General features: G+C 38.4%; 1 protein-coding gene and 1 pseudogene across 1 annotated transcript in view; both read right to left on the bottom strand.

Annotated features, from left to right (window-relative positions):
- LOC138241222 (acyl-CoA-binding domain-containing protein 6-like) overlaps positions 1 to 21106 on the bottom strand; it is a 496682-nt gene that overhangs the window by 124555 nt on the left and 351021 nt on the right. The window lies entirely within an intron of this gene.
- LOC138241247 (deoxyribonuclease-2-alpha-like) overlaps positions 10362 to 21106 on the bottom strand; it is a 119495-nt pseudogene continuing 108750 nt past the window's right edge.

Raw genomic sequence — 21106 nt, 5'->3', positions numbered from 1 at the left:
ATATCGTCTTAAGCCCGTTGCTTTCTGGGATAGGCCCCGGCTCCCTGCAGCCCTTAGATGAGGCGGTTAGATTAGATGACGTGGATGGAAAGGGATGGATGGAAGTTCAAGTCGTTTTTCAGCCTTGTCTGGCAAAGAAGACTTATAAATTCTGTTTTGGACTACACACAAAAGCTGCCTGTATTAACATGTGTTTGGAAAAATACATTTTTTTGCACTGAAAATGGATTAAAGTCTACTGAGCAGTACAGATAAGCAGTGAATGCTCCGATTCGGGTGGTACAATTAGTGGTTTTCCACAAAGAAAAACATCCAGATATATTGCCCAGCCTCAATGAATAAAAAAACTATCTTTTTTTAACTCTGTTATCGTGAACAGAGAAGACTACAAGGCGACCTGTTTCAAATATTCAAAATCCTCACAGTCAAGTCTGCTTGTTGAATGCTGACTTCTTTCAAGAAACAGCTGGATGAGACTCACAGACCAATTAGCAAGTAATTACCAAACAGGCTAAAGAGCTTCTTCTCATTCGTAACTTTTCTTATGATATGAAACCCATATCCTGCATGCAGAAAGGACTATATGGGCTATAAACAACACAAAGTATCATGAAAAGATGTACAGTATGGCTGAACTAACAAGAAGAAGCTAAAATAGGCTAGAGCAGTGACAAACATAAGCAACAACATCGTCAGCGTCAAAACACTAAAACAGAAATGAGCTTCATAGCAATTAGAGAAGAAACTGAAAGAAAACATTGAAATTGATCCTTAGAATATAAACACAGTCAAGGTAGAGACTTCCTTGAAGATGACATGATGACAGCAGTATATTCAAAAGTGCATAATGGAGAGATCTTATGGAAGCCTTCATCTAGAAACGTTACTGATTGCGGGCTGGATAAAGGCAGAAGTCTATGATGAAGAGTCAGAATCAGATGGACGGTTGTTTAAAAACATCACACTTACCTGTTTAGTCACATAATTTTTGTCATACTGCAACTTCACATTGCTAAGGTAGTTATGATATTGATTGTATTCTTTCAAAGAGCAGAGGACCTGAAAACAGACAAAACATGTTTCAAGTACTGTCTAGGAGGTTAAATGTTTTTATTTTTATTTTACAAATCTAGAGCACAGTCAAGTACTCTGTGTTTGAATATTTATTGAGCATAAGGACTTTAGCACAAACCATAGGCCTGCTTTGATTACATCTACTATTACATGCTTTGATTACAACCAAAGGCCTGCCCACCGAATACATCTATGCTGGAGTGCAGACATGAGTTAAATCACGCTACTGGAAACTATTACAGCTAAATGAGCTAGAACCTGGTCTATTTTTTTTGACAACACCTCACTCCTTCACCGTACCAAAAAAGCCTCATTCTTTGCACAAACTCCAAACAGCCTTACTTTCTTCTGCTCATTGATTAAGCCTCTGTTCTGCAGAGACTCCTGCATGCCCTTGCGATGGTAATAGGTGCGCAGGTGGGGGTCATGGAGGCTGTTGTACTTCGAATCCAAAAGGAAACCACGGGGATCAGTCAGAGTGAAGTCAGGAGATGGCTGGTGCAGCTGAAATAGAAGGTAAGTATTTTATTAAAACATGATATGTATAGGTAAACACAGATATGTATCCCCCTATGTTTCTGAACATAAAAATGAGAATGTTTATTTTCTCCCCCCTCCGAAGGCTGTCGCCAGTTTCTTGGAAGACTACTCCAGAATCGCTGTTATCATTTTTTTCTACGTTCTTGAAAATCAAATTCCAATTTCTCAGTCATTGTAGCCAACTAAAAATATCTACATTGCAAAAAGACAGTAAGCACAATAAGCTTTAAGGCATACAGTACAGCTGAATTTCAATAATGTGATCAATATACTGCGTCTAGAAAAATATATAACCTTACTCCTGATGTTATATGCACAAAGATGTCAAGGGAAGACAGTTTGCTTACAGTTTAATCATTACAGCAACCACATTATACTAACACACACAGAAATGTGTTAATGTGTCCCAGGTATCATTTCATATTATACAATTTTACATGTTGGTTTACCCCTAAAAAGAAAGAAAACCATGAATAAACATGTCATTTTTTACAATTTAAATGTTTGGATTTAAATAAGAATAAATGTATTCATGCTTTTCATTTTAGGTTGCACTTACTTTCTCCGAAAGAGCAGTCCTGCAAAATTGAGGTTTAGACCCTGGGATTAACGGCAGTTTAGTGCCGACGGGTCTCTCCAACAGCTGCTGCTCTCCCTGCAGTGCATACAGCATGGTGTAGCAGCCCTGAAACACAGAACATAGCTATCGTACCTCACAGAACCACAGCCAAAACACCAGAAAAAACAAGCAGAGCTGATGGCAGAAATGATTTCATCTGTCACAGAGTGAAATAAAATGGGTGTGGGGGCAACAACAGGTATCAAGGACAATGTTGACTTTGCATAGAAGTTTGTATAGAACGACCAGTGACTTCAATGAGGGTGGTAATATGTGTCTTTCTTTGTTCTGGGGCTTCCTACTGATCAAAGATGCTATTGCAAACATTGTTAATTACCACACAGTTCAGAGAAGACACATGGAATGTCAAAACTGGCCTAGCCGAGCCTCAGACTGAGGAGGTGGATCTAGAACATAACAATTCTAGAAAATCTAGAATGTTCTAGAGCAATCTTACACCTGGCCATCTGTATATAGCCATTTGATCAATGAGCCCCAAGAAGTTAGCTCTGCTTACACCCAAAACTATCAACCCCCCCCCCCCCCCCCAAGAAAGGTAGGGGGGCTTTAATAACCCCAGTGACAGAGCACACAAAAACAGAAGAAACAGGAATAACCAATTTGTACCACAGCACCCAGGAGAGGGTTTGGACACCAGGGACTCTCTACAGTGAGCAAGGGAGGAAGGCTTTAGCATTTTCTTCCTCCCCTCTCTACTCAAAAAATTGACTCAGAGACAAATTGGGGGGCATATTAAAAAACAGACTCAGTCGGGACTGAGGAGGATCCCTAAGACTACACAGAGTTTCTTTGCTATGACAGAAGCAGGCACACCAGGTCTCCAACTGGGGCTGGGTTTGGGAGAATATTTGCAGCTGGACTTTTCCTTTGGAACTCTGGTTTTGGTAACTGGGGTCAAATGGGGCTCTTGAGCTGGTCTGCAATGTGTTCTGTGAGTAAGTAAGTACCTCTGGTGGATAAGTTGTAATATTTGTTCTGTGGATTAGGCTATAATAGATACTGGAATTGCAAAGTACTGTAATACAAATGGAAATTATGTAGGATGACTTCTGGTCTGTGGATGCACTAGTGGTTCTGGAAGATAAAAAGAACTTGTTGCTGGGGGAAAAGGTCTTTAGAATTGCTAGGTGGCATAATCAGCTACAAAACTAACTTTTAAAAGCAGTCCCTGCATTTAAAGGCCACGGTTCCTGACATATCGTTTTATAGATAGGTAAGAAGAGTTACCCTAGGGTGTTCAGAGGGCTAAATCAGTTCATAACATTCTTTTTTTTTTCTTCTGCACAAACGAGTTGATTCTCTAAGTCTGTTTAGAGTTTTAGATTGGGAAGGCATATTCTCACCCAAGACATCTTAAGAGAACAAAAGAAAAGTACAGTACGTATATTCCCATAAAATACAGAAAGGGTTAACAATAAATTATTAACCCACGATTTCAGAAATAGAACACATAGCTGGAATTTTAAAATCATGTTCCATTTATTTTACCTTCTAGAGTTTTTAAAACAGTATTAGAAATATTACTACGAGGTGTACGTTTTTACTGTTTTACTAAACCTTACATTTTAAAGCTAAACTAATGCTGATTTTTTTTTTAAATTCACTACCTAAAAGTTCAAATATATAAACGTATGTATAGTACACTCACAGCTCCAGATCCCGGTTTCTTTCTCTCCATTTTTATCCCTGATATCGTTCCATTAATCCATTAATTAATTAATCTATTTTGAAAACAAATTCGTCGTGTTCGTGAGCGGTAAAACTTTATTTTGTATAATAAGGACTTGAGCATAAACCACGGTATAACCAAAATGTTGTCTATTACGTCAGATCTGCAAAGCAGTTGCCTTATCTGACGTATCCAGCGTGTACAAGTAAAGACGTCATTAAAAGCTGCAGCAGGGAAGCTACAGTATTCGTCCCTGTACGGACTTGTTTTTTTATATATATATTAATAATTAGGTTTTAATGAGAAAATCCAGACAAAAGGGCGATGTCCGATTTAATGTTTAATTTGAATGTCGCCATTCTAACTCAAAGCCTTCACGGTATCAAACCTGTGTGGTCACACGTCCCAAACAGTCTGGCTCTGCCAGTGGAGCCGAGAGACCCCAAAAATATAACACACGGTTTGCCTTTTAATAATTTACACCTCTAATCCTTTGGGATGGAAAAGAAGTGTAGAAATGCAATTTTAATTATGGTCAATTCTGGTATTGTAGCCATATATAGTTATACAGGTCTTGTCCTCAACAACTCAGGAGCTGGGTTCGAGCCAATGCAGTGAGGTACGAACTAGGGTGGGAGCGGCGAGGGCACAAGCCCTAGAACCCGAATCCGTTACAATAACAAAAGGACAGACAATGAAATATGGGCTATTTCGAACTCGCAAATGTGAGATATAAAGAGTTACTAAGTCAGAATTCAGAGTTGCTAAGTTGCAATTCTGAGATACCATAGCGCTTTTTTTTTACTGCCTGGCGGAAACGGGCTTCCATAGAAAAGCCTGGAATGCAAGTGTAATCCTTACTTAAGGGGAGCCGGGTTTTAGAACTGGCTATAGTTGCTCACGGACATAGCGTTGGCTTTATGAACTACAACTCCCATAACGCACTACTCAAGTTTACGTCACAGTCCCTATTCTGCCTGGCTGTGGTGACCTCTAGCGGGTCCCTCTCAGTTCTGGCAGCTTTACCGTTGATCTTGTGCACTCACCGGCGTGCGCAAGAGGAACTCATACACGGCTCCCTTTTTTAAAGTTTATTTTCTAAAAAATAGAAGAAAATAAGGGAGCGTTTCCGGAAATACGTACAAGTCAGGTTTACAGCAGGCTGGTAGCAAGAGTCTGACTCCTACCCTCGTACATGTTGTTTTCCCCTGTTTACTATAACACCATTTAAACGCGACACAACATAACAACTCAACTCACTAAGAAATTAACTCACAACACACAGACAGTTTTCATCTAGCGACTTAACACAGTTAGCTAACGAAGTTCAATTTCGTCTCTGATAACCCGCAGAGCCCGAATACACTTTTGATACTCTTAAAACAAATATAAACGAGTAAACCTTAAACCGAAACTATGACATCAGTAAACATAAATTTACAGACCTTTTAAAAAAGCCTTATTACTTCAGATCTTACCTAACAAATTAGAAAGAACCATGGGAGAGAAAGTCAGGCGGACAGCAGGCTGGAAGCGAGGGTCTACCAGCCCGCACGAGGCGCTGTTCCCGATTCCCGTGCCCAGCTGCACATCACCTGGTTGCACAAGCTTGACTTTTCATTTTCATTACTATATTTTCAGGTTGTGTTTTTCATACCACTACCGAATAAAAAACATATTTTAGAGGAAGATGTCAGCTTGATTAAAAAATATTGCTCCTTAAGCCTAGTCCCTTACTGTACTAATTCTGCCACCTACTGGACAAGGTAATAAATAAAACAAGAAGAAAATCATAGAATCTAACACCCACATTACAGGCCAGCCAAGTAAAGGGTGTAAGATGACCAGGGGAAGGGTCATTCATAACAGGTATTTTCAGAATGACCTAGTTAAAATACTAGATATGGACCTGAGCAAAATGGCTGCCAAAAAGAATAAGCTGACCCGTATATGGAAAGGGTCTACCCTGAGAAACAATGAGACACAGCTGAGCCGCATCAGGAACCGAAATATAAGTGCCCCGGAGGCAGTGAACAGGGAGAAAGATAGAGAGGAAAGAGGTTTATGTTAAAGATCGGACTGAGGAATAATGGACTACTGAAGGGAGAAAAGGTTTATGGTTTATGGATTGCGGATTGGGTTTATTACGGACTTTTGGAACTCGGATCGGAACAGGATTTAGAGAGCGGATTACGGACTGGATTTGGAAGATAGTTGGAGGAAGAAACGCCACGAAACTCAGGAAAGAAAAGTGTGGTGTGAGTACTTCTCTCATTTGCATAAACTTTCCCCCGGAGACACCACAAGGGATATCTGAAGGACTGAAAAGTGCACTGATTGTCACATTATCTAAGGTTGTCTTTTAAAATGTACTTGTAATCCATTAATAGCATCTATTGCATTGCCCGAGAAAATCAGAAATTACTGTATGTAAATTGTTGGAATTGGGTTCCTATGAAAAAGACTTGTGAAGAAACCCAGCTGGGACTCAAAACCCTTGGTATCTCTTCAGAAGAAGAGAATGCAATGTGCCCCAAGCAGTATGATTTTCGAAACACGGATTTAGTACCAGAAACCAATTTGTAGCTATTTTGTGACCCAGTGGTGAATAGCGGAGTTATTCCAAATCCACTAGATGGCGGTTCCTGACGGTTGAGTCCAGCGTTCTGCGCATGGGCAGTAGGGACTAAGAAGCAGTGAGTTACCGTTAAAAAGAACCCGTAACTTCTACAGAGTCGTAACGGTAAATACGGTGTCATTTCCCTAAATGAGTATAGAGGGGTATTTCATAGGATTGAGACAAGATTAGCAAGATGGATATTGGATTTTAACGGAGTACACTGAAGCAGTAGAGTATTTAGGCAACTAACCGGGCTGGGGATATCTGTTTATTGGTTTGTTAGTAATGGGTTTCACATGCTCCTTGTATTTTCTCTTCCTTCATTCTTTACAGGGACTTATGTTTAGCACCGTGTAAGTGTTCGCAATTGTAGGTATCGTACTAATTATCGTAATGTAGTTCTCGGTGAGGGCTGAGAGGTGAGCGGCTTATTTCTGAACGCGCTGCGTGAACCACTGCCGTATTTTGTGTATATAGAAATATCGTTATGTCATTCTTATTTTTTTAAACCAAGAACATATCAGACCACATAGTCGCCTAGAAATAAAGAACCCAAAATGTGTCCTGTGCTAATTATTCTTTGCCAGGCTACATTTATAAGAACCTTTCATCTTGTGTTTTAATTGTAATACAGTGTATTAAAATGCACAATGCTTTGGTTTTAGGAGAGAGGTAAGAAGGGAAAGCAAATGGAAGAAAAGTCCAGAATAGGCTTCTAGGCTGTAGAAAAAATGAGAATAGAATATGACGTATTCCAAGGAGAAGTCGGGGAAAAATAAGACCTTTAAAGAAATCAGCCTATCACTGTTTGCTGGGAGAATGGATGAATCCTGTCTAATGCTCAGCTGACACCCTGTTAAAAGCAATAAAAGACCATGTTAGTCCTCCGTGGTTAACCTACATTTGTTGTTGCTTTAAAACAGATAACGATGGAAGAACTGAATGACATGGTGGCGTGGGTGGCAGTGTCCATTATCCGAGTGCTGCTCCCAGCCATCTCCCTGTATGATGAAAAGAGGAGCCGGAGGAGAGTCTCCTAATCACCTTGCCTCTGAATTGTGGATGGTGTTCTTGAATGTGTCAACTCTCCCTTATCGGCAAATAAGCCAAGAAGAAAGAATTCCCACCCCAGAGACTGTGCATCTTAATCATTCTGCAGACTCGGAGACTGACAGTGAGACTTTACAGGTTGTCTCTAAAAGCTTGAACCACTTTCACTGGATGTATTGAGTCAGTGTCAGTCTATGGTCTCCATATTAAATGAGATGTAAAGTCTCAAATTGTGCTTAATGAGTGTTTTCTTTAGTGTTTTAATGATCCTTTCTGGTAACCGAATGGATGTAGTGTTTTTTGCATGGAATGCGCAGCAGCACTGTTTCAGGAGGATATACAAAAGGTAAAATAGTTCATAGCTGAATGGATATGACTTAAAATTGCAGTGGTTTCCAGTACTAAAACTAGTGGTAAAAGGAAATAATTCTATAAAGGTAATGAAGGCTTGAATCCATCCATTTTCTAACTGCATTATCCAATACAGGGTTGCAGGAGAGCCAGAGGCAGGATTCACTCACACCAGGGACAATTTTCACAAAAGCCAATTACTTGAAGACAACCCAAGCAAACACTTGTAGAACATACAAGCCCCACGTCTGAGGATGAACTCATGGCCCCAGTGCTCTGAGACAGCACCACTGTGCCACTTCTTATGCTACTATATTCCAGTTAAATACCAGTGTTTACTGTTGCTTATTTTAGCCTGGAAGAGATGCATTATGATCATTTGATACTGGCAAATATTCTTGTAGCACAAGGAAAGCGGTGCAAACATATTTCCACTAGGGGGAACTGTCCTGCTTTGGCAACACAGTAAATTTATGGTATATACATTTATTATTTCTGGATAACCACTGTAAATATAATTTGTCTTCTATTTCCTAAAACAATTCAATATTTCCCACTGTACTGCACACAGTATTTAGCCTTTAGAATTTAATTTGCTCAATGTTAGTCTTGAAGCATGTAGTTAATACGGTAGAGGTACTATCATTTAACAGCATTCATGAGATACATTCAAACAGAATATTAATTCCATTGGAAGAGGGCCAGGGGAAGGGTCATTTATAACTGGTATTTTCGTAACGAAACGCTGTCTATACTACTGTATAGACCTAGGCAAGATGGCCGCCACGGATACCCGGCTGACCAGCTGTTGGAAAAGATATATACGGCGAAACAATGAGACACAGGTGAGCTCCGCCAGGAAACGGAATAGAAATGCCACAGAAGCACTGAGCCGGGCGGAAGCTGGTAAAGTGAGAGTGTTTTGGAGGAACGAGAGATTTAGGAGTGTACTGGAAGGAATTTCAGAATAACGGACTATTGGATATGGGTTTTGGATACGGCGCGGAGAAGTGTGGACATACGCATTTGGGAACTTAAGGATACTGGCAACGGATTGCGGAACGGATTTGGAGAGACAAACGGACGAAGAACACAGGTTCAGTGTGGTGTGAGTTAAATGTCTTTTACACCTATTTTCCCCTGGCGACGCCACACCATATATTCAATTGAATCTTTCAAAGAGAACAACCATTTCCCTGCAAAATTAGGCTTTTCTCTGTCACTTCTCAGGTGGCTCTGACAATCAGCTGCCGTTAAATTGTGGCTGGGGGCATCTGTTTCAATGGAGTTTGTACTCCCTCTTTAAGTGTGATATTAGAAATACATTTTTTTTTGCTAAAAAACTGCTTTTTACAAATTAAAGATACGGCTATAAACTAATATGACGTTTTGGCTGTGAAGCCTTCTTCAGGTGTGTGGAGACACGTATATTTTTAGACGCATTTATTTAAAAACTAAGAGCCATTTTTTAAATGGTAAGAATGGTAAATTGTGCCATGTGAAGTTCATTTTTCAGTTTCCACTGTCTACATTCCCGGGCTTATATGTGGGTTAATATTTACCTATCGGATTAGCAAAGGTTAAAATAAAACAATTGAAACAGGATGAGGAAATGTGCACACACTCCTCTGACATACTCATGAGAGAGAGTCTTTCCCCGCTTGACATGCTTTGAGCTTATAAAAGAGAGATCACCCACTGGAGAAGAACACGACTGTGAGTGACATCACTGTGAGGTCACAGGCATTGAGCAGGTCAGAAAATCAAGACTTCAAGGGGAAACTCAATACTACCCAACATTAGAGACATGCCTACTTTTGCAAGTGCCAGCTTGATAATGGTTTAAGTTCCTCAGATATTTTTTAACTTCAGCTAGGTGTATGGCCTTTGACTTAAAAATCAGTAAATCATTAAGGAATGCTGGAAGGTTTAATAGAATTAAGATATTCTTACCGGATCGAAACACCAGCACGGCACTGTAACCTTATTCTTTATAAAAATGTGACTATAAACTCTCTCTTTTAAACTGTACAGGCCTATTACAAAGCCAGTCGAAGTGGACAGCTCCACAGAGTAAACAGTCATATAATCCAATGCTTCTAGTTGATCAATTATTTGGTAACTGTACTGTATATGAAGATGTGGTGATTGTTTTTATTTAACCTTATCCACCTGTTGCATAGGTTGTCTTGTGTTTTGCAATACGTAGTCTGTGGTGTTATTGATTTAGCTAGTAAAAATATATATATATTATTCATCCATTGTGTGGTTTCTGCGTAAAAAAAAACCCGCATCCACAGAAACAAAAATCACAGATATGTGCCGAACAGGACTACTAGTATCAATATAACGGCAGCGGCAGTTTTTGTGCTTGATATGAACTGCCTAATGGGGCCACAGGAATAATGGAAGGCAGGTCAGATCCAGCACTTTTATTACAAACAAGCCTTTAAAGAAACACAAACAGAAAGTACTTTTATGATTTGAAATATTTGTATATCGCCTCAGCAAAAATAATTTGCCCCCCCCCCCCATATATTCAGTACTTAATTCAAAAAATGTTTTTTTAGATGCATGACTTTCTCATGATACATATCCTTCCAAAATACATTTTACTTTTGCTATTAAGGTCAGTAGTGAATAGTTTAGGAACATGTAAAGGTTTATTCCATGCTGAAAAAAGAAAAGAAACATTTCAGCTGTAGAGTCTTCTTCAGGTGTCCGTTCCCGTTTCTTTTCTTCTCCTTTGCGGCCTACGCGTGTTGACGCACTACCTACTTGAGCTACTGCAGAGTTTTTTTACATATTACTTACCACCATTTGCTTTGACTTGGAAAAACTATGCAGTATCTTTTGAAAACAGCCCTTTCTTGTTCGTCTATTTCTGCCAGCCACGTGTTACTGGCAGTCCTCAAATGTGTCAACTACTGTGAGGAAGGCCTTCCACACTCCAGGCCTGCTTGTGCACACAGCCCCGCCTCCTCTTCTCGTTTGACCGATCTCTCGGTTCGTGTCCGCGATGCAGGTCCAGTGCTGACCCCCACCCTTCGTCACACACCACTTGGAGTGGTCCACCATGATGCTGAAAGGCCTGGCCTCGGGCAGCTGCATCGTCTTCACGTTGTACACCTTGTGCGCCACAGAGCAATTTGACGGCAGAGGCTGATGAAGCTTCCCCCAGCTTTTGGCAAAGAAGTCGTCTCCTAAATAGTTAACCAGCAAACCTGAATAGAGATCTGAAACGGAACAGAGTCACAGGTTCCATGTTAGAATCTGTCCCAGGCACACTTTCTACCCAACCAAAAACAGGAAGTGCACTTGCTACCAAAACGTCAAACTGGAACCGAGAACAAGTGAATGTGTATTTCTTCCCCCCCTCTCTGAATGCTGTACTGTATTGGTTGCTACCCAGAACGTTCTTTTTTAAATCAGCACCACCAATATACAGTAGATCAAGTGTGAAGTGTGACATATTGCTTTTGAAGGGCAGTGTTTGAAACTTATTGGATTGTTCCTTTTCTACATAACCTTTTTTTAAATGTATTTAAATGACAACCGTTTCCAATAACCTTTAAAGTAACAGCAGAATGAGATCCTTGGATCAATTAATCAATTTCTTTTCAAAACTAGTTGATTAATGGAACAAACTGCACATGTTATTTAAGTCCTGGTTCCTTTCAAGAAACAGCAGGATGAGATCCTTGAATTAACTACTAAGAAATTAGCTAAATGGGCCAAATGTAACCTCTCGTGTTCTTAGGTATTAAATGGTATCTAAAGAAGCTACACAAGTTATATTTTTATCCTTTCTTATGTTTAAATCAACATACCAAGAGAAAAACATTTGATTTAAATTGTTGTATAAATAAAAGATTGAAATATTCTATTAATCAATTTGTTCAAGAATTGGGCTTTACAGAATGTTAATAAAGCACCTACAAACTACCTCAGACACAAATCCTAAACCTAAATTACTACTGAATATAAATTGATGCTTTACTAACATCCCATAAAATCTCTTTTGAAAGAAAGCGATGCTATGAAACCTTAAATCTAAAGTGTAACCGCAGAAACATGTAGGAAAGTTCAGTTGCCAGGTGGCAGATTGAGAAAGTTTCACCAAAACAAAGTATGCTTTTTTATATAAATACATCTTCAATTGGGAAAGGCTTTGAGTAAAAATAAACTGGATATTGTTCCACAAAATCTTTGTGAGAAAGTGGGTCTTGCTGGCTAGAAACAGCCAACATACAATAGAGTTAGACTTTGTAAAAATTAAATAAATTCAGATTCTGAGAGGCTCAATAAGTGCTTGTTCAGAGTAAATCAGACATCGTTGTCCAAGTTTCAGCAGTGATACATAATTCACTGAATACCAACACCAACAGGGTTGGACACTTTGGGATATCCAAGCGATCTCAAACGCGTCCGATAACTGCAACCTCTATGACCAGCTGGGCACCAGTGCTCTTGTACTGTTGTCAGTGAAAGAAAAACCATTAGTACAACTTATGCCAACTCTGACACTTAGCATCACTGTGGGGCTGTTAAGCACATATTTTGAAGAAATAAGTACATTTCGTCATCTCTTCCAAGCTGGTTCAGGTCTGGAACTGTGATAATTAATTTGTGATTTTAAAATGTAGAGGCATGCAAAAAATTAACTATTGATTCCAAATATCTAAAATGAGAAAAATAGCTGATGTGACATTTTCACTTCCCAGGAACAAACTGCAATAATGAAGCACAGAGATTGTTTATGGATCATGGCAACTGTGTTGTTCAATACTGTTTCTGTATTTTGAATTGGAGAATAGTTTCTAAAGAAGCAATCAGTTGGGAAACAAACGTGATCCATAGACTTTACTGATTTTTTTTTTTTTCTGCAGACTCTAGCTCTGCCTTGAGTGGTGCTCACCGTCATTAAATCTAGAGCATTTTGCAAAGCTGGTGAAAGTTTACCCTGCTAAAGATGTCAGGGGCAGCTGCTTAAACCAAGGCTCTTTCCTGGGATAGCATGTTCTCTGAGCCACACACTGAAGGTCTCTGTGGAAGGTTTGGGGGACGTGATAGTCAAAAGAGTATACATGGATATACTGGAGTTGCACAGCTGTAGAGACAAGAATGAAAAATAACCAAAAGTAAGCATGGCATTTTCATACATCCAGGTCAAATGCCCCCTTTCTTTTTCCATTAGTCTGGAGAGTTTCCTTTATTTATTTTCACTTGTTAAACTATCCTCCAAGTTCTAAAATGTTGACATACATTTTCAGCAGCCACAATACACATCATTTAGATTTAATTAGAAAGTCTAAGGCTATTTTGGTATTTATTTTCATCTGTATACACAATGAGGTGTAAGTCTATTAGTGTCCACCTATTCTCAGGGTTATATTAAGCTTGCATATGAAATTGAACCACCAACAGAAAATAACAGAATAGACTGGTTTTTGCCCACAGGTAAATTTAGAATAGGAAAAGAAAAGGTGCTCCAAACCAGAACAAGAACTGCAAATAACCAATACTTGAATCTTAAAATCTGGAAAAATTGTACCAAAGGCTTTCAGAAAGTGATAAACAGCTGTGATGTCAATGCCATGGACATACTAAAGCTCAGCAATCAAACTTGTTCAAGAAAAGGTTCACACAGCTGTATGTACATGTGAACGCCTACCTATGTCCTTGAAGGTGCTGTATGTGTAAGTCCCGCAGAAGAAGGTCTGTGCATTTTCATGCCCACTGGAGGGCAAGAATGATGTAGAATGATTTTGCACATCTGGAAGTTCTGGGGTGCTGTGAACCAGCCACACTCCTGTCTGTAACATCACAATCCCTGAAAAAGGTCACACAAGATATATTCAAATCTCTTATCGTTTTTGATCCGTCTGGTTTTTCAGTTTCAATGTTTTTAAAGGACAAGTCTGCTCTTTTTGAACAGAGTCCATTATCAAGCCTGCTTCCAGCTGACGAAGTCAATTAATCAATTAAGTTCAAGAATCAAACAAGAACTGTATAATTGATCAAACTAAACAAAAAATCTTCTATTTTGGGCTAGTTTTCAATTCTCTTAATCTGACTTTTGGCTTTTTTGTCCAACCGAATTAAACTGAACATACTTCATGGCCAAAAGTCAGATTAAGAGAATTGAAAACCATAGTCCAAAATAGGACTATTCTTAATCCTATTAATTGTTTTCATTTCTCTTCAACTGACAATTGGCCATGAAGTATGTACATTTATTTCTTAATCTCAATCTTTACCCAGCAGATGAATTTTTTATTATAAACATCAGTATTATATTGACTTACAGAAGTGTTTTTCAACTCAGTGATTTTCACCAGGAGAAAAAGCTTTGAAGGCAACAGATTTGTTCTTAGCTTATGTGATGCCTCAGTCAAAGAAATGTAAATGGGGAAAAAAAATAATGAACAAAAACAAGATGGAAATATATACTTTAAAGCTTTATGATTCAAGTTTTAAAACCAGAAAACACAGAAAGCTGGTGTTGGTATTCTAAAGACACAGTATATACTTCGGACGTGCCATCATGTCTTGACCATACACAGTAAATCCTAAAATAAATGTTTTCTACTGAATCAATGATTTGGACAACATCTGCAGAATCACACGTGTAAATGTTCTACCCTGAAATAGTGTAAATGTTAAAATATTTTATTTTAGATATATATAAAATGAACAATTCACATCCTGCATATGTAGCAAACATTGCACTTGGCTTTAATCATAGGAATAAGCAAGCAAACCCAGCAAGTATTACAGATACAATTCTATTGTTTGTTGTGTTGTCTATGATGTTTTTTCCCCCCCATTTTCTGTGTCCTTCTGTCTTGTACATTATAAAATGTTACTTACCTTAAAGTTTGTATTTGTATTGCACAAAAGGCTTTTGAATTATAAGAGAAACCTGTGAAAATAAACAAATCGAAAAGACAATGTATATCCTGACCTCACTTTCTGGGAGATGACACAAATAATAAATAAAGGTTTCTTACCTTTTTATGAATGTAGGACAAAAAAGGCTGCAAAGTCTGCCCCATTGCACTCTTGGAGTCATTCACCAATTTCTTCCCATATACCCAGCCATTGGTATGGTCATCCATGTAGAGGTATCGCTGACCTCTTCCTTTATCGTGGTCTGGCAGCTTATACAGAATAAACCTGTATGATTCCAAAAACACATAAAAGAGTATCACATCCTGTATACTGCTCTAGAACTGTGACACTGTACAATGTGTCCTGGGTGTTGGACAGTGTTAACTGTTGAGATCACTAGAAAATAAAAAGGGCACTTAAACAATACTAGTGTCTGTTGCCAGTCTGTGGGTGCACTGGTGCTTCTGGGACATGAACAGAACCTGTGGCAAGAGAAGAAGGGTCAAGCAGCCTTGATCATTTCTAGGTGATGTAGTGGCCTACAAAGCAAAAATAGCTCTTGTTTTTAGGGGTCGCCCATGTTTGACATGAGCATTGTGGCAAAACTGGAATAATCTTATGTGATTAGAGCTCATTTTCTGCATTTTAAACCAGCAGAGCTCTGTAGAACTGAACTGCAGCAGTTGACAAAGAGTCAACAGTTGACTAAAAGAAGCGAGGCAAGGCAAGCATCTCACAAACATTACTCTCCTCAAGAATACATTCTGGTGAATCGTTTCAAAACGAACTATTGAAAGGAAAAAAAAAACTTTCAAATCCAATAGTAATTTTTTTATGACAAAAAAATCAGACGTTGTACCCTGGATTTACAGATGCAGCCATTCAAAGTGCGCGTCCCAGGCACGTACCGGGGGTAATTGGCTACGTCATCGCGCATCGTGACGCGAGATGATGCAAAATACCGCGGTGCGTGATTGGTTGACCGACGGGCACTCGTGGTGCGTTGATCGGTCGTAGAAAGATTTAAATGTCTTTACTGTGCCAGTTTAAGTATTGAATATTTATATGGAATTTTACCACTGAAGGGAAATCTTAGTAGCTGAGCATAAAAAGAATAGGAGCATACTGTAACATGTGTGAAGGCCATAAATGATATTAATTTTGGAACATAAACATACAGTATATGGCTGGTCTCGGTACTAAAAAATACACACCAGTATTTTTTCTCCCTAAACATTTTAAGCTTCGAAGTCTTTAACTAATGTGATACTGGAGTCAACAAGCATACTTTTAGAATTTGATTAAAAGGGAATATAATATGGAATTGTGTATCTAAAGAAATTAATAACGATATCAGTATATTCATATACCGCAACACAAGAATAGTACACGCTGTACATTGTCTGTTGATAATGTTTCTGTAGTGCTTTTTCAGCACTCTGCATATGACCTTGCCGGTGGCGCTGTGGGTTAGGTTCCTGATTCCCACTCTGATCGAATTTAAGTAATTTTAATAACAATGAATAGTCACCTATGCGTTACAATATAAACATTTATATTGATTTAAATCACGTTTTGATTTAAATCGCAAACGCGGGTTTCAATACATGTTTTGTGATTCACAATCAGACAAATGGAACATAAATTGATATCTTTGTCTTCTAAGTATCTTAATAAACTTTCAGCATAGCTTTCTCCCCGTTTAGATTCATTTTTTCTTGGGATCAAATGTGGAAAGATTATATTGTAACCATTTTTATTTTTTAAATACATTTTAGAAAAGTGTATTCTATACTAAAAAGCTGTCCACCACCTCCTATAAAGATACATATTGTAATACTTTCGGGTTCGGATAGGACAGACACAAGAACTCAGACTTGCGGAGTCAAAGCAAGTTAAAGCCTTGATTTTATATATCACCTTTAAAAGTGGCATCTCAAAGCAAAGTAAATACCCAACACTGATTGTACCCATCTGTCCCCATTGTACCCAGAGAGCACAGCCAGGACAGACAGACAAATAAGATACACTCCACAGACATTCACAACAGCGAAATATCATAAAACGTTTGCACATGTAGTTTAATTATCTGTTTTTCAGGAAGTTAAAAAAACACTTGAATTACTTATCCAGTCTCTCGAAATAAAATTATTTTTCAAGCAATGCAACTAACGTCAGGCAACGTGTTTTTTTTAATCCAACATTGACAGCCACATCTTAAATCTTGTCATTCAGTTCTTTTTTCTCTATTTGAATTGTGGCGATTCAAACAACCTGGGATAACAAGTGGTCTCAAAGTCACCTAGCTCACAGAGCTTCAACAACAGATGACAATTCCCTTAGTCCTACCTTAGTCTTCCTGAAATTGTCAGATTATGAGTGAATAAAAGCATTTTATTAAAAACGTTTTAATCGCGTATCTAAGGAACTAGCAGTATAACCTTGTTCATGCACAAACAGTGGCATGTGACATTATTAATTTGGGTGTCTCCTCTTGCCAGAAAGCTCTAAATTGCATTTTGAGTGCGGTTTTTGACTTTTTTTAAATTGCAACCCATAAATAAAGCTGATACTGTTTAGACTTTTAATTATTTTAAACTGTATTACAGCAGCACAATGCACAATGCAACGTAAATCGCTATCTTTGTCTTCTGCGTAATAATGTTCACCTCTCTGTCCAGCAAATTAACAATAGTAATAATAATGAACTTTATTGTATATGGCGCCTTTAAAGGTGGCTCCTCAAAACGCTTTACAGGATAAAAACAATAACAACAATAGTGTCAGGCTGGGCAAACGATTTTTTTATAGAAATACAAAATGAGATATAATGATGTGTTCCGGTTTAGACATTAACGAGTACAACCCCCCTCTCTGCGGGAGTGCTGGCTGTGACGAATTAAACCGGTTTCACAGGTATTTTCAAAGTAGAAGGGGGCAAGATTTCCAGCGAAAGACACCTCCCCCCCTCCAAAAGTACAGTACTTACTAGTTAAGAAAGCTAGGCTCCTCAATGAAATCGCTTTAACTTGCTAATACGTTGGTGTAACAGTCCGGGCGTGGCAAGCTTGTAATGTCAACCCGACATTTACGGCGAAAGGAACCCTTCTTTCATTGGAAGACAATGAACATATTCTAGCCCTAAATGAATTAATAGCAAATATGGTTTACATAAAAGACATTTTTCCAAGAAAGTTTAGCCTTTGTCACTAATGAAACCACTAAATAAAGACATAAATATAGAAATCTTAAGATTTTTAAAATACATGACTTTGCTAAACTAATTTAAAAATAAAAACGATTACAAAGGCCAGCGGAGAGAGACAACAGGGGAGGGATGTTGGTTTTACATAAGGGGCGGGGCTATGGAAATTAGGTCTATTTGGGAATGTGGAGTTACATGTTCTGGCTGTTTGTGAATTATCGTTATTGAGTATAGAGTGTTGATGTATTGATTTTGTGTAATGCTGTATGTTGAAAATTGGATTTTGTTTATGATAAAGAGGATAAACTGGGATGGGAGGAGGGCTTAGTTTTGCATAAGGGGCGGGCTATGCTAATTGTAGGAATTTGAGAGAGTTTTTGGTTTGTATTAGAAATAATTCGTACTAGATATTGAGATTTGTTGTTGTTTTGTTGAGATTTAACTCCGCAAATCTGAGTTCTTGTGTCCGTCCTATCTGAGCCCGAAAGTATTACAATATGTATCTTTATAGCAGGTGGTGTACAGCTTTTTAGTATAGATTACACTTTTCTAAAATGTATTTAAAAAATAAAAATGATTACAATCTAATCTTTCCATGTTTGATCCCAAGAAAAATAAATCTAAACGGAGAGAAAGCTATGCTGAAAGTTTATTAAGATACTTAGAAGACAAAGATATCAATTTATGTTGCATTTGTCTGATTGTGAATCAAAAAACACAAATTTAAACCCTCGTTTGCGATTTAAATCAGTATAAATGTTTATATTGTAACGCATAGGTGACTATTCATTGTTTATTAAAATGACAAATTCGATCATGTTGTGATATTTAGAAATATAAAAGTCAATTAATTGTCCATAATATTACTATTCTATTTTTTCAAAGAAATGTCACAGTACACGAATATAATCATATCGTTACATCAGAAATTGAGAAGAGTTCTTCTGAGGAACTGAAAAGAGACTCCCATCTTGAAAACAGTTCTGAAATCAAACCACTCAGTGTCCCTGTAGAACCGTTGAATATTGAACCGGTTTCCTCAGTTGGGCTCCAGGAAATTTCTATGGCTAAATCAACAGAATCACTTAATATGACTTTAGTGTGTACTGAGACTGTGGAAAACATCATAACACAGCTGCTATTGCAGATATACCCTACTTTGATAAAAGAGGAAACTTCTACAGAAATCCCAGGGAAGATGTCTGTGTCTTTGCTGAGTCAGATAGCTGTGGACCTCTTTGACAGTGTGTTGCAGGACTTGTCCGAAAACCAGGAGATAACAGTTGTGAAACAGGATAATGATGTGTTTCATGAACCACACAAGATTCAGCAGGTTGCCAGCTCTGTTCACAATGAATTGCTATGTCAAACTGGATCCCAACAGGTTCTACAGAAAGCTGTAGCCACCAGAAATGAGACAGTGGTCAAAACCATAATCAGTTCTATGGTGACCAACATTTCCAAGCTGACACATTCAGCTTCCCAATGTTCATCCCTTTCACCAGAGACCAGTATTAGGAGAGAAGGAAGTGAGATCGTTGATGAGGTGAGGGGTGATATTAACATAACTAGTGAGCACAACAAAGAGGCAATACCCAGTGCTCAGTCTTCTGAAGTTTATCTTGTTTCTTCTGAAATAGTACATGGAATCACACATAATCTGCTAAAGGAAATTCAGCTAAACTGTTCCAGCCAGTACTCCTCAAGCTGCCATTGATATGGAAACCCAGAGCACTGAGCAGCTCATGTGCACCAAAATGGACCAGTTAGAACCTTCACCTGTTATTTGTCGAACAGTCAGAAGTAAAAAACGACAGTCTTCTATGACAAAGTCTCCAAAAGGCTTTTCTCCAACAGTCCCAAGTGGTTTTGAAAACAGTTTCCAGCCAGAAGACACTATGGATAAGTCCTGCTCATCACGTTCCCTAGGAGAAGCTATTGGTGTGACACCTTGTTAGCTTCTGAGACACGAGAGAAGCCTGGAGATTATCTGGTTCAAAGAGTCCAGGATCTAGAAGGAGTACAGCAGTGTAAGGCTTCAGGGAAGAAGAGCTCCTCGAGGCCAGACTGTATGAAAACACGACTTCTGTCCTCTTAGCATGATGTGGTTGATGAGGTATGACCAACAGTTCCAAACCTGTAAAAATTTCTCTTATGAAAGTAGGATGGACCTGTTCTGTACCTAATTAACAGACATTTGTGTAGAAAGTACTGGAAAATGGAACTCTTATTTTGTAAATATGATGATAGTTATGTTGTGCATTTTCCTTTACAATAAAACTACAAATCCAGATTTGTTTTCCCTAATACTGTGTAACATCTCAGAAATATCCCTATTGTCAGTTCATAGCATACGTTCTAAACTCACGTGTCTGTGGATGTCAGCTTTATCACTTTCTTATTCAATTAGTACAAGAGCAATCAGGTGAGTTAATGCTACTATAGAGAGACTTGCTCACAGTATTGTCTACATTTCCAAACTGATGTCTGCATCATAAAAAAAACTAAGATGCATTATTTTCTATACATGCAATTGTAAACATTCACATTCGTTTATTATTTTATATCTCATTGTCTGCCTTTATTCTAGTGTTAACGTCAGTGCTAAAAACAAATACACACCCCATAATCCTTATCTTCTTTTCCGTAAGAGAAGTGTTACTTGTTTTGATTTACACTGAACAATCACTGAACTGTAACTTTTTGTTTTTTTGTGACAGGAGTTGCCCGGACACTCATCTTGGTATGTGTACAATCCCAGCCTTAATAAGGACAAAAATCTCAGTCCAGCCCAAAGCAAGAGTGGTCTGCGCATTGACATAGCAAAACATTACATGACCCCAGTGCAACTGACCAAAACATCTGAGAGCAAAGGGCTTCTCTCGCACAGCAACATCCCCTTTGCAGTTAATATGCCGGATGAAGATGTGAATGTGAGCCAGAAAGTCAAGAAACATCCTTTGAAAAAGTTTGGCTCCATGATAAAGCATAAGATCATGGGTAATAGGTCAAAAGACGTCAGAATTCAGAATGAAACAAATCCATCTTTGGAAACGTTAAGAG

The sequence above is a fragment of the Lepisosteus oculatus genome, chromosome 9 (assembly GCF_040954835.1).
Source record: "Lepisosteus oculatus isolate fLepOcu1 chromosome 9, fLepOcu1.hap2, whole genome shotgun sequence".
Classification (NCBI taxonomy): Eukaryota; Metazoa; Chordata; class Actinopteri; order Semionotiformes; family Lepisosteidae; genus Lepisosteus; species Lepisosteus oculatus.
The sequence above is the reverse complement of the archived record's forward strand: the minus strand, read 5'-3'. Positions and strand labels throughout refer to the sequence as shown.